The sequence below is a fragment of the Felis catus genome, chromosome C2, assembly GCF_018350175.1.
Source record: "Felis catus isolate Fca126 chromosome C2, F.catus_Fca126_mat1.0, whole genome shotgun sequence".
NCBI classification, from domain to species: Eukaryota; Metazoa; Chordata; class Mammalia; order Carnivora; family Felidae; genus Felis; species Felis catus.
The window spans coordinates 39,721,469-39,733,634 of NC_058376.1; the positions used below are offsets into that span (position 1 = coordinate 39,721,469).

Below are 12,166 nucleotides of genomic sequence, written 5' to 3' on the forward strand. Positions count from 1 at the left end.
TGGGAGAAATCATGGAAAAGGGAATCATTTTCCCTTCACATATTTTTATCTATATCTCAAATCTTCTCCATAACCCTCAAGGCCTTAAGTATCTGAAAACCAAAGCTAAGAAGAAGCTCAAACATTTTCTCCTTTTAAAATTATTTTTGTTTTGGTTGTTGTGCCTATTGTGGTCATTGTGTTTTTGTTTTGACACTCCCCTCCAGGAAGTGATGAAGACAACAAAGTCTTTCTGCTGACTCTGCAAGCAGAAATAATCCAGGTGGGAATAAATCCAGGTGGGAAACACAAAAGGAAACATAATTATCTTTACAATAGTATTCTGCTCAACAGCACAACTAAGATATGAAACAGTGACAAGTGGCAGGGTCCAAATCCACTAATTTCTATCAAAGCTGTTTCAGGACAAACTGTGAAGTGGAAGAAATTGGTCTTGGGACATCGTATCTCTTCCATCATCTCATCAATAAACTCTCCTCTCATTTTGGTTTGCTGGTTTCCTCCTGAATCCACCAAAATATGCTTCCATGAAAGGCTCATTCAGCAGTGATTTACTACTAATTATAAAAGCTTTAATAGTAGTAAATTCACAACAGTTGATTTTTGCATGTTATCTCATACACATTACAGAAGTTACATGCATAAGCTAATGTGGGGAGGGGCAGGGAGAGAGTTAAGAAAGAATATATACTCTGATTCTGAAGGAAAAAACAAATCCTTTCTCTTTTGTCCATGGTGCACAAGGGGCCAGACCAAGAAGCTAGCTATGAAAACAGACATACATGAGATTACACCAGCCACAAATTTCGTTGTCTGCTTGTAGGCAATCAGAAAGCATAATTGCTAGTAATTCTTTTTTTGACCAACTTGTTATCTAGTTGTGCCAGGGGTCACTTTGGGTTCACTTACTCATCATAATTTGGAACAATAATTTTGTGGGTCTTCTCTATATGCCAAGCACCAGCTGCCAGGTTTGATTTACATGGTTACAAAGGATAATATATTTTTTTTATTATTCCCATATGAGTGTTTATGCATAAGGAGTTTTTACACTATCAGGGTACAATGAAACATGCTAAATATATAAAAACATTACTTTTTAACCATACTGGGCATATTAAGCCAAAAATTACCAACTTTTAGAAAAAATAATGTGCCTAAAGATGATTGTAGATAATGCTCAGGCTTAGGAAAAAATGTCACTTTCATAGAAAAGCCAAATTATTATTATTATTATTATTATTATTATTATTATTATTATTAAATACATATTTCTAGTCCTTTATTACACTTGGTAAATATTAAATATTTTTAAATGGACAATTTCTATACGTAATATGCACCAATGAAACACATATTTGAAAGTTTTAAATTGTCATTCCCAAATTTAGAAGCCAAGGGCAACTTTTTGGTTCATGCATAAGGCCAAGAACAAAACCTTGAAATAGACCCAAACCATCTCAGGGTTTAAATATCCTTGTTTTTCCAGCTGTGCATTCTAGAAGAGCCTACAGATATCTAACAGTTTACATTTTACAGATTTCACTGGAAGGGGAAAAGTTGTTTTTCATCACAGAATACTACTTTTGGTAAATAGAAATAGAAATAAAACCAGAAGGTGCACTTCAGTGTTTAGTTAAAGGGAATATCTTATCTATTTGTAAAATTCATTTTTTATTCTCATCTGATTTTGACTTGAATAGCTTCCAATTCCAGTTGCCTACTTTGTCTAGGCTTTGTGGTTTCCTTCCTTTAACTTATGGCTAAGGTAGTGCATCTACTGAAAACTTTCAGAACCCCATGTCTTAAGATAATTAAATGTTCTCTTCCTTTGGTTCATTGCTTGTCTACCATAAGCTTCTTAATTCAAAAGACAAAAACATGTCCACACTTAAGAAAGGCATTAACTTGATCTACTTGCCACCTTTAAGAGAATTTAAATCCCTTTACAAATTAAATTATGAGTAAATTCCATTCATTCAGAAAACTAGTTACCTGTAATAAAAAAAAAAAAAAAGAACCTGATTTATTCCTGGTAGTTTTCCTTCATTTTTTGACACTGACCAATAGGCAGAGATTATATTTGCCACAGAGTGATGAAAGTTATCAAAATACATACACATGCCACGGCCCTTACTCAGTATAATTTCCAAAATTGTGAAAGTCCATTATCTGAAAGATACTAGGGATATATATAGATAAGTAAATGCCAGATCTAAATTTTCCTAAGAGTTCAAATTAGCATTTTCAAAACCATTTTTAGAGTTTTCTAGATATGCACTTGATTTCACAAAATAGCTAATTTGGATTATAAAATTGGTTATTGCCATTTTTATTTCAGCAAATAATTCAAGAAGAAATTATTTGATTGGCTTACACTTTACATATGTATATACCTATATCTATATCTGTATCTATATATAACTATATTTGTATTGTGCCTATATTTATACAGAAAGATAAAGTAGCATTTGGTTATTGTGTGATACAATATTTTGTCCACTAGATGGGTCTCACTTTCATATTTTTCAAAATAAGACACCTATTTTTCTGTATTCATTCCAGTTGACCTCAGAGAGCTACCTGTTGGAGTTAAAAACAATACCCAACCAGTACTCTTCAAAAGGGCCAAGGTCACAAATCAAATGCCCAAAAAAGAAAAAAAAAATTGAGGAACTGTTCCTACTGTAACTAAGGGTAAACTAAATAACAATTAAAGATAATGTGAAAGCCTGGATCCAATCTTAGAGCAGACAAAAAGACAGTAGGACAACAGCTGAAACTGAATGTCTGTATCTTCGTTAATAATATTATAGTGATACCAACTTCCTGGTTTTGATCATTATATCATGGTTATGTGAGGTTATTATTAATAGAAGTGAGATGACAAATATGAAGGAAGTCCACTATTTTTTTTAATGTATTTTTATTTTGGGGGAGAGCCAAGAGGGGAGGGGCAGACAGAAGGGGACAGAGGATTTGAACCAGGCCCAGAACTGACAGTTTGACAGCAGCGAGCCTGACGTGGGGCTTAAACTCACAAACTGCGAGATCATAACCTGGATCAAAGACAGACTCTCAACTGACTGAGTCACCCAAGCGTCCCGGAACTCTACTGCTTTTGCAAGTTTTTGTAAGTCTATAACTATTTAAAAATAAAAAAAGTTTTTAAAAATCAATGTTCCAGAGTTAAAGTGAATAAATTAGAAAAAATAATTATCAGGAGTACTAAGTACTGAAAAGTAAGAAAGACTCAAGAACTGAGATGCTAGAAAATGCTTAGGGTATGTTTTTTAAATCCTGCAGAACATGATCTTTTTTTTCTATTAATTTAAGGTGTAGCCTTAGTAGGGATCACAACTGCTGGTTTGGCCCATTGAAACAAAAATAATTAATCAAAGAAAACAAAGTAATATGGGTATGCTTCACATAGACCTTTCATCACATAATTTGATAATACTGTAATTTTTCTTTATATTTTGAATTATTGCTCAGTTAGTGCCGATATCTAATTTTTTTCTGTTAGAAAATACATGTAGATAGTATGTTTTCTGAACTTGTAATTACGTGAAAATTAATTATTCTTGTCTTTGTAAGTAAATATCTAAATCAATTTATAATTATCAGTTGAAACATATTTTCCTCAAATTTTTGAAGTTTGTTTTTAGTTACCTAATTTATTTTTTCTTGCCAATAAACTTTTGGAATTCTATCTAGGTCATAGAGATTTAAAATGTTACTAGTATATATCTAGTATATGTCTCTTCTTACTATTGTTATTATATTATTATTATTATTATTAATGTTACTTGGGACATATTAATAATGAATACTTTTAATCTCTAGATACATGCTTTTATTTATCATAGTGAAGTTTCATTCCATAAACACTATGGTTGCTCATGTTTTGTTTGTCCTGGTTTATTCTTTAGAAACATTTATATGTTCGATCTATGTCCTCTATTCTTCAGATCTAGTAATACATGACCCCTCCTTACTTTCTTCCTTCCTTCTTTTTTTCTTTCTTTTTTTCTGTCCTTTCCTCCTTTGTCTATCCCCCCCAACCTTTGCCATTCTAGTTTCTAAATTCTAGAAGATTTTATAATTTTTTCTTTATTAATGATTTGGATTGTTTACATTCTTTGACTGAATATCTAATGCATAAAGTATATTTTGATTTGGCTATTGATATTTTGACTACTGTGTTACTTTTCAACTTTGCTCAGGCACATCACAATTGTTTGTCCCTAAAGAATATCATAATAGCTTCTGACATTTGCCAAAGTTATGTATCTCCTATCTTGCTTTAACCTTCATTAGTAATATTTTCTAAATTCTTTTGAAAACTGCAACTACTTGAATGCAACATAGATACTTTAAAGGGGATATTGATAAACTGCAAAGCTATCAGAAATTAGTAAAGATGGACAGAACTTCCAAACTATGCCACGTAAGAATGAATAAAAGCACGAAAGCTTAAGAATAAAAGACTCTGTTCAGACTATGTTGTTGCATACATGGATATACCCAGGTGAGAAAAATTGTATAGCACATATATATGCATAATGAGTACAACTAAAACTGGGGCAATCTAAATGAAATCAATAGATGGTTATCACTGCCAATATTTTGATTGTAATATTATACTGTAGTTTTGCAAAATATTACCATTGGGGGAAACTGGGAAAAATATACAAAGAATATCTCATTTTATTTCATACAATTTCATATGAATCTATAGTTACCTCAATTAAGAAAAAAATGTGAAAGCAAAATAAAGATATTCTCCAATTTTAAAAGAGAGCCAGAGAGCCAGAGAGAGGAGTCTGAAATGAAAAGAAAATAAATCTATTTTGTGTGTTTCCTGGTCAAGAATTTTTTTTCTATAAAAGGCCAGACTGCAAATATTTTAGGCTTTGTGGGCCATAGGTTATCTGTTACTACTCATCTCTGCCTGTGTCAAAAAAGCAGCCATTGTGAATAAATATAACGAGCATAGCTGTGTCCCAGTAAAACTGTATTTATAGACACTTAATTTGAATTTGTTTAATTGTCCTATGTAATTAAATATTAGTCTTCCTTTGATTTTTCTCAATCATTTAAAAATGTAATATCTATTCTGTGGGGCACCTGGGTGACTCAGTCAGTTAAGCATCCGACTCGGTTTTGGTTCAGGTCATGATCTCAGGGTCTGTGGGATCCGGCCCTGCACAGAACCTACTTGGGATTCTCTCTCTTTCTGCCCCTCCCCTGCTCACACACACACTCTCTCTCTCCCTCAAAATAAAATAAAATAAAATAAAATAAAATAAAATAAAATGTAAGTAATACCTACTCTAAAAACTATAAGATGCTGATGAAAGAAATAGAAGATGATATAACTAAATGGAAAGATACAGCATGTTCATGAATTGTTAGAATGAATATTCTTAAAATGTTCATACTACTCAAAGTCATCTATAGGTTCAACACAATCCCCATCAAAATACCAATAGTATTCTTCACAGAACTAGAGCAAAAAAATCCCCAAATTTGTATGGAACCACAAAAGACTGAATAGCTAAAGCAATCTTGAGAAAGAGGAATAAAGCTGGAGGTAACACAAACCCATATTTCAAACTAACTACAAAGCTATAGTACTGAAAATAATATGTCATAGGCATAGAAATAGACCTATGTATGTATCAATGGAACAAAAAAAAGAGTCCAGAAATAAAGCCATATTTATACGGTCAACTGATCTACAACAAAGGAAGCAAGAATATACAATGAAGAAGAGAAGAGACAGTATCTTCAATAAATGGTGTAGGAAGACTGGACAGCTATATGCAGAAGAATGAAACTGCACCACTTTCTTATATCATACCATACCTAAATAAATAAATAAATAAACAAATAAAAGCACAATGGATTAAAAAGCTAAAAGTAAGACCTGAAGTTATAAAACTCTTCAAAGAAAACACAGGCAATAAACTCATGAACATCGACCATAGCAACATTTTTCTGGATGTGTCTCCTCAGGCAATGGAAACAAAAGAAAAAATAAACTACTGGGACTACATCAAAATAAAAAGGTTTTTGCATAGAGAAAGAAATAACGAAACAAAAAGACAACCTAGTGAATGGTAGAAGATATTTGCAAATTATATATTCAATGAAGGGTTAATTACCCAGAATATATAAAGAACTCATACAACTCAACACCAAAAAAACAAACTGATTTAAAAATGGGCAGAGGAGGGGCGCCTGGGTGGCGCAGTCGGTTAAGCGTCCGACTTCAGCCAGGTCACGATCTCGCGGTCCGTGAGTTCGAGCCCCGTGTCGGGCTCTGGGCTGATGGCTCAGAGCCTGGAGCCTGTTTCCGATTCTGTGTCTCCCTCTCTCTCTGCCCCTCCCCCGCTCATGCTCTGTCTCTCTCTGTCCCAAAAATAAATAAACGTTGAAAAAAAAAATTAAAAAAAAAATTAATAAATAAAAAAAATAAATAAATAAAAATGGGCAGAGGACCTGCACATTTTTTTCAAAGAAGACATACAGAAAGCCAACAGGCACATGAAAAGATGTTCAACATCACTAATCATTAGGGAAATGCAAATCAATACCACCTCACACCAGGGGCGCCTGGGTGGCTTGGTTGAGCATCCAACTTCAGCTCAGGTCATGATCTCACAGTTTGTGGGTTTGAGCCCCCCGTGAGGCTCTGTGCTAACAGCTCGAAGCCTGGAGCCTGCTTCGGATTCTCTCTTTCTCTCTCTCTCTCTCTCAAAAATAAACATTAACAAAAAAGTACCACCTCACACCTATCAGAATGGCTAGTATCAAAAAGACAAGAGATAAAAAATAACAAGTTTTGACGAGAATGTGGAGAAGAGGGAACTCTCATGCATTGTTTGTGGGAATGTAAATTGGTGTAGCCATTATAGAAAACAGTATGTAGTTTGCTCAAAAAATTAAAAGTAGAAATACCATATGACCTAGCAATTCCACTTCTAGATATTTACCCAAAGAAAATGAAAACACTAATTTGAAAAGACATATGTTCCCCTATGTTTATTGCAGCATTATTTACAATACCCAAGATATAAAAGCAACCTGTGTCCATCAATAGATAAATGGATACAGATGGTGTGGTATATATACACAATGGAATATTACTCAGCCATAAAAAAGAATGAATCTTGACATTTGCGACAACATGGATGGATATAGAGAGTATTACATTAAATGAAATAAGTCAGAAAAAACAAATACCATATAATTTCACTTACATGTGGAATATAAAAATAAAACAAATAACAACAAGACAAAAACAGAAACAGACTCATAAATACAAAAAAAACCCCAAAAAACCCCAAAAAACCTAGCAGTTGCCAGAGGAAAGGGTGTGGGAGGGTGGATGGGCAAATCAGTGAAGGGAATTAAAAGAGATACAAACTTCCAGTTATAAAATAAATAAGGGGCACTAGGTGGTTCATTCAGTTAAGCATGATTTCATGCTTCAAGATTTCACTTTCAAGAGCTGACTCTTGATTTCAGCTCCAGCATGATCTCTCAGTTCATAAGATCAAGCCCCAAGTCAGACTCTGCACTGACAGCACAGAGCCTGCTTGAGATCTCTCTCTCCCTCTCTCTCTGCCCCTCCCCTGTACTCTCTCTCTCTCAAAAATGAATAGAAATAAATTTTTTTAAGGGAAAGATACAAAATCTATGCTGTCACATTAAAATACATTTTACAAAAAGCAAAATTATAAAGGAAATTAATAAAAGAAATACACTATTAAAGATAATAGTGGGAATCAATGAAATACAAAATAGATCGGCAACAGTAGCTAAAATCAATAGTCAAAATCAGTTCTTTGATGTGGTTAATAAAATTGTTAAATTCCTAGGAAGTTTGATCATGAAAAATAAAAAAAGAGAGAAATACACACAGTACCAATATCATGATAAGAGAGAATATCACTACAGATGATATTAATATTTAAAATGTTATAACAACATTGCGCCAATGAAACTGACTGGTGAAATGCATATATTCCTTAAAAAATCACAACTTACCAAATTGGAATACAAAAAAGAAAATCAAAGTAGCCTTATATCTGTTGTTGAATTTTTTTTAGTCAAGAAGAATACAAAAAATTTCCAGACACAGAGCTTCACTGATGAATTATATAAGGCATTTAAGGAAGATACAATATGATATTATGCAAAGCTTTTGGGAAATTATAAGAGGAGAGGACACTCTCCTGACAGCATAGAGCCCACTTGGGATTCTCTCTCTTCTTCTCTCTCTTTCCTCCACTGCTTTCAAACTAAATAAACTTTAAAAATATTATTTTAAAAATTATTAAAAATAAAATAAACAAGTCATGGAGATAAAAAGTACAGCAAAGGGAATATAATTAATAAAATTATAATACCATTGTTTGGTGACAGATGATAACTACATTTACCATGGTAAGCAATTCATAAAGTTTATAATTATTGAATCACTATGTTATACCCCTGAAACTAATATAATATTGTGTGTCAACTATACTTCAATTAAAAATTTTAAAAAATTTCTTTAATTGTGCTAAAAGCAAGGCATATGAGCATAATTACAGTTCTGCAACATTAAGGAAATAATCAAATTCATTGAAAACTTTTAAAATTGTATGTGGTAAAATACTCAGGCAAGGAGAGAATCATGAAAGCAGCAAGGGAAAAAAAGTCCCTAACATGCAAGGGAAGACAGATCAGATTTGCAGCAGACCTATCCACAGAAACTTGGCAGGCCAGAAAGGAGTGGCGGGATATAGTCAGTGTGCTGAATCAGAAAAATATGCAGCCAAGAACTATCCAGCAAGGCTGTCATTCAAAATAGAAGGAGAGATCAAAAGTTTCCCAAACAAAAATTAAAGGATTTTGTGACCACTAAACCAGCTCTGCAAGAAATTTAAGGGGGAGCCTCTGAGGGGAGAAAAGATGAAAAAAAAAAAAAAATATATATATATATATATATATATATATATATATATACCAAAAGCAACAAAAGATTAGAAAGGACCAGAGAACACAGCCAGAAACTCCAACTCTACAAGCATCATAATGGCAATAAATTCTTATCTTTCAGTAGTCATTCTAAACATCAATGGACTCAATGCTCCAATCAAAAGACATAGGGTAAAAGAATGGATAAGAAAATAAGACTTATTTATATGCTGTTTACAAGAGACCCACTTTAGACCTAAAGACACCTACAGATTGAAAATAAGAGGATGGAGAACCATCTATCATGCTAATGATCAACAAAAGAAAGCCGGAGTAGCCATACTTATATCAGACAATCTAGACTTTAAAATAAAGACTGTATCAAGAGATGCAGAGGGCATTATATCATAATCAAGGGGTCTATAGACCAAGAAGACCTAACAATTGTAAACATTTATGTGCCAAATGTGGGAGAACCCAAATATATAAATCAATTACTCACAAACATCAAGAAACTCATCAATAGTAATACCATAATAGTAGGAGACTTCAACACCCCACTCACAGCAATGGACAGACCTTCTAATAAAAAAAAATCAACAAGAAAACAATGGCTTTGAATAACACATTGGACCAGATAGACTTAACAGATATATTCAGAACATTTCATTCTAAAGCAGCAGAATATACATTCTTCGCCAGTGCACATAGAACGTTCTCCAGAATAGACCATATACTGGGACACAAATCAGCCATAAGTAAGTACAAAAAGATCAAGATCATACTATGCATATTTTCAGACCACAATGCTATGAAACTCTAAATCAACCACAAGAACAAGTTTGGAAAGGTAACAAATACTTGGAGAACGAAGAACATCCTACTAAAGAATGAATGGGCTAACCAAAGCAGTTAAAGAAGAAATTAAAAAGTATATGGAAGTAAATGAAATGATAGCACCACAACCCAAAACCTCTGGGATGCAGCAAAGGCGGTCATAAGAGGAAAATATATAGCAATCCAGGCCTTCCTAAAGAAGGAAGAAAGATCTCAGATACACAACCTAACTTTACGCCATAAGGAGCTGGAAAAAGAACAGCAAATAAAACCCAAAACCAGCAGAAGATAGGAAATAATAAAGATTAGAGCAGAAATTAATGGTATCGAAATGAAAGAAACAGTATTACAGATCAATGAAACCAGAAACTGGTTCTTTGAAAGAATTAACAAAAGTGATAAACCACTAGCCAGTTTGATCAAGAAGAAAAATGAAAGGACCCAAATAAATAAAATCAAGAATGAAAGAGGAGAGATCACAACCAACAGAGCAGAAATAAAAACAATAATAAGAGAATATTATGAACAATTTTATGCCAATAAAATGGGCAATCTGGAAGAAATGGACAAATTCCTAGAAACATATACACTACCAAAACTGAAACAGGAAGAAATACAACATTTGAACAGACCCATAACCAGTAAAGAAATCAAATTAGTAATCAAAAATCTCCCAAAAAACAAGAGTCCAGGGCCAGATGGTTTTCCAGGGAAATTCTACCAAACATTTAAGAAAGAGTTAACACCTATGCTCTTGAAGCTGTTCAAAAAATAGAAATGGAAGGAAAACTTCCAAACTCTTTCTATGAAGCCAGCATTACCCTGATTCCAAAACCAGACAGAGACCCCACTAAAAAGGAGAAATATAAACCAATTTCCCTGATGAACACGGATGCAAAAATCCTCAACAAGATATTAGCCAACCAGATCCAACAATACATTAAAAAAATTACTCACCACGACCAAGTGGGATTTATACCTGGGATGCAGGGCTGGTTCAATATCTGCAAAAAAAAAAAAAACGATGTGATTCATCACATCAATAAAAGAAAGGACAAGAACCATATGATCCTCTCAATAGATGCAGGGAAAGCATTTGACAAAATACAGCATCCTTCCTTGATAAAAACCCTCAAGAAAGTAGGGATAGAAGGGTCATACCTCAAGATCATAAAAGGCATATACAAAAGACCCAACTCTAATATCATCCTCAATGGGGAAAAACTGAGAGCTTCCCCACAAAGGTCAGGAACACAACAGGGATGTCCACTCTTGCCACTGTTATTCAACATAAGTATTGGAAGTCTTAGCCTCAGCAATCAGACAACACAAAGAAATAAAAGGCATCCAAATCAGCCAGGAGGAGGTCAAACTTTCACTCTTTGCAGATGACATGATACTCTGTATGAAAAACCCAAAAGATTCCACCAAAAAACTGCTAGAACTGATTCATGATTTCAGCAAAGTTGCAGGATATAAAATCAATGCACAGTAATTGTTTGCATTCCTATACACTAACAATGAAGCAACAGAAAGAGAAATCAAGGAATCAATCCCATTTACAATTGCACCAAAAACCATAAAATACCTAGGAATAAATCTAATCAAAGAGGTAAAAAATCTATACACTGAAAACTATAGAAAGCTTATGGAAGAAATTGAAGAAGAAACAAAGAAATGGAAAAAGATTCCATGCTCCTGGATAGGAAGAACAAATACTGTTATAATGTCAATACTACCCAAAGCAATCTACATATTCAAGGCGATCCCTATCAAAGTAACAGCAGCATTCTTCACCGAGCTACAACAAATAATCCTAAAATTTGTATGGAACCACAAAAGACCCCGAAGAGCGAAAGCAATCTTGAAAAAGAAAACCAAAGCAGGAGGCATCACAATCCCAGACTTCAAGCTATGCTACAAAGCTGTAATCATCAAGACAGTATGATACTGGCACAAGAACAGACACTCAGATCAATGCAACAGAATAGAGAACCCAGAAATGGGCCCACAAACTTATGGCCAACTAAGCTTTGACAAAGCAGGAAAGAATATCCAATGGAATAAAGACAGTCTCTTCAGCAAGTGGTGCTGGGAAAACTGGACAGTGATATGCAGAAGAATGAACCTGGACCACTTTCTTATACCATACACACAAATAAACTCAAAGTGGATGAAAGACTTCAATGTAAGACAGGAAGCCATTAAAATCCTCAAGGAGAAAGCAGGCAAAAACCTCTTTGATCTTGCCTGCAGCAATTTCTTACTCAACATGTCACCAACCAACACATGAAAAAATGCTCAACATCACTCATCATCAGGGAAATACAAATCAAAACCACGATGAGATACCACC

General features: G+C 33.8%; 1 long non-coding RNA gene across 1 annotated transcript in view; it reads left to right on the forward strand.

Annotated features, from left to right (window-relative positions):
• The first annotated feature begins 2,799 nt into the window (after window positions 1–2,799).
• The window catches only part of LOC111556365, a 140,842-nt gene continuing 131,475 nt past the window's right edge, over window positions 2,800–12,166 (forward strand). Inside the window, exon 1 of the long non-coding RNA XR_002735842.2 lies at window positions 2,800–3,133. This is a non-coding gene — a long non-coding RNA (uncharacterized LOC111556365). The remainder of the gene's footprint in view (window positions 3,134–12,166) is intronic.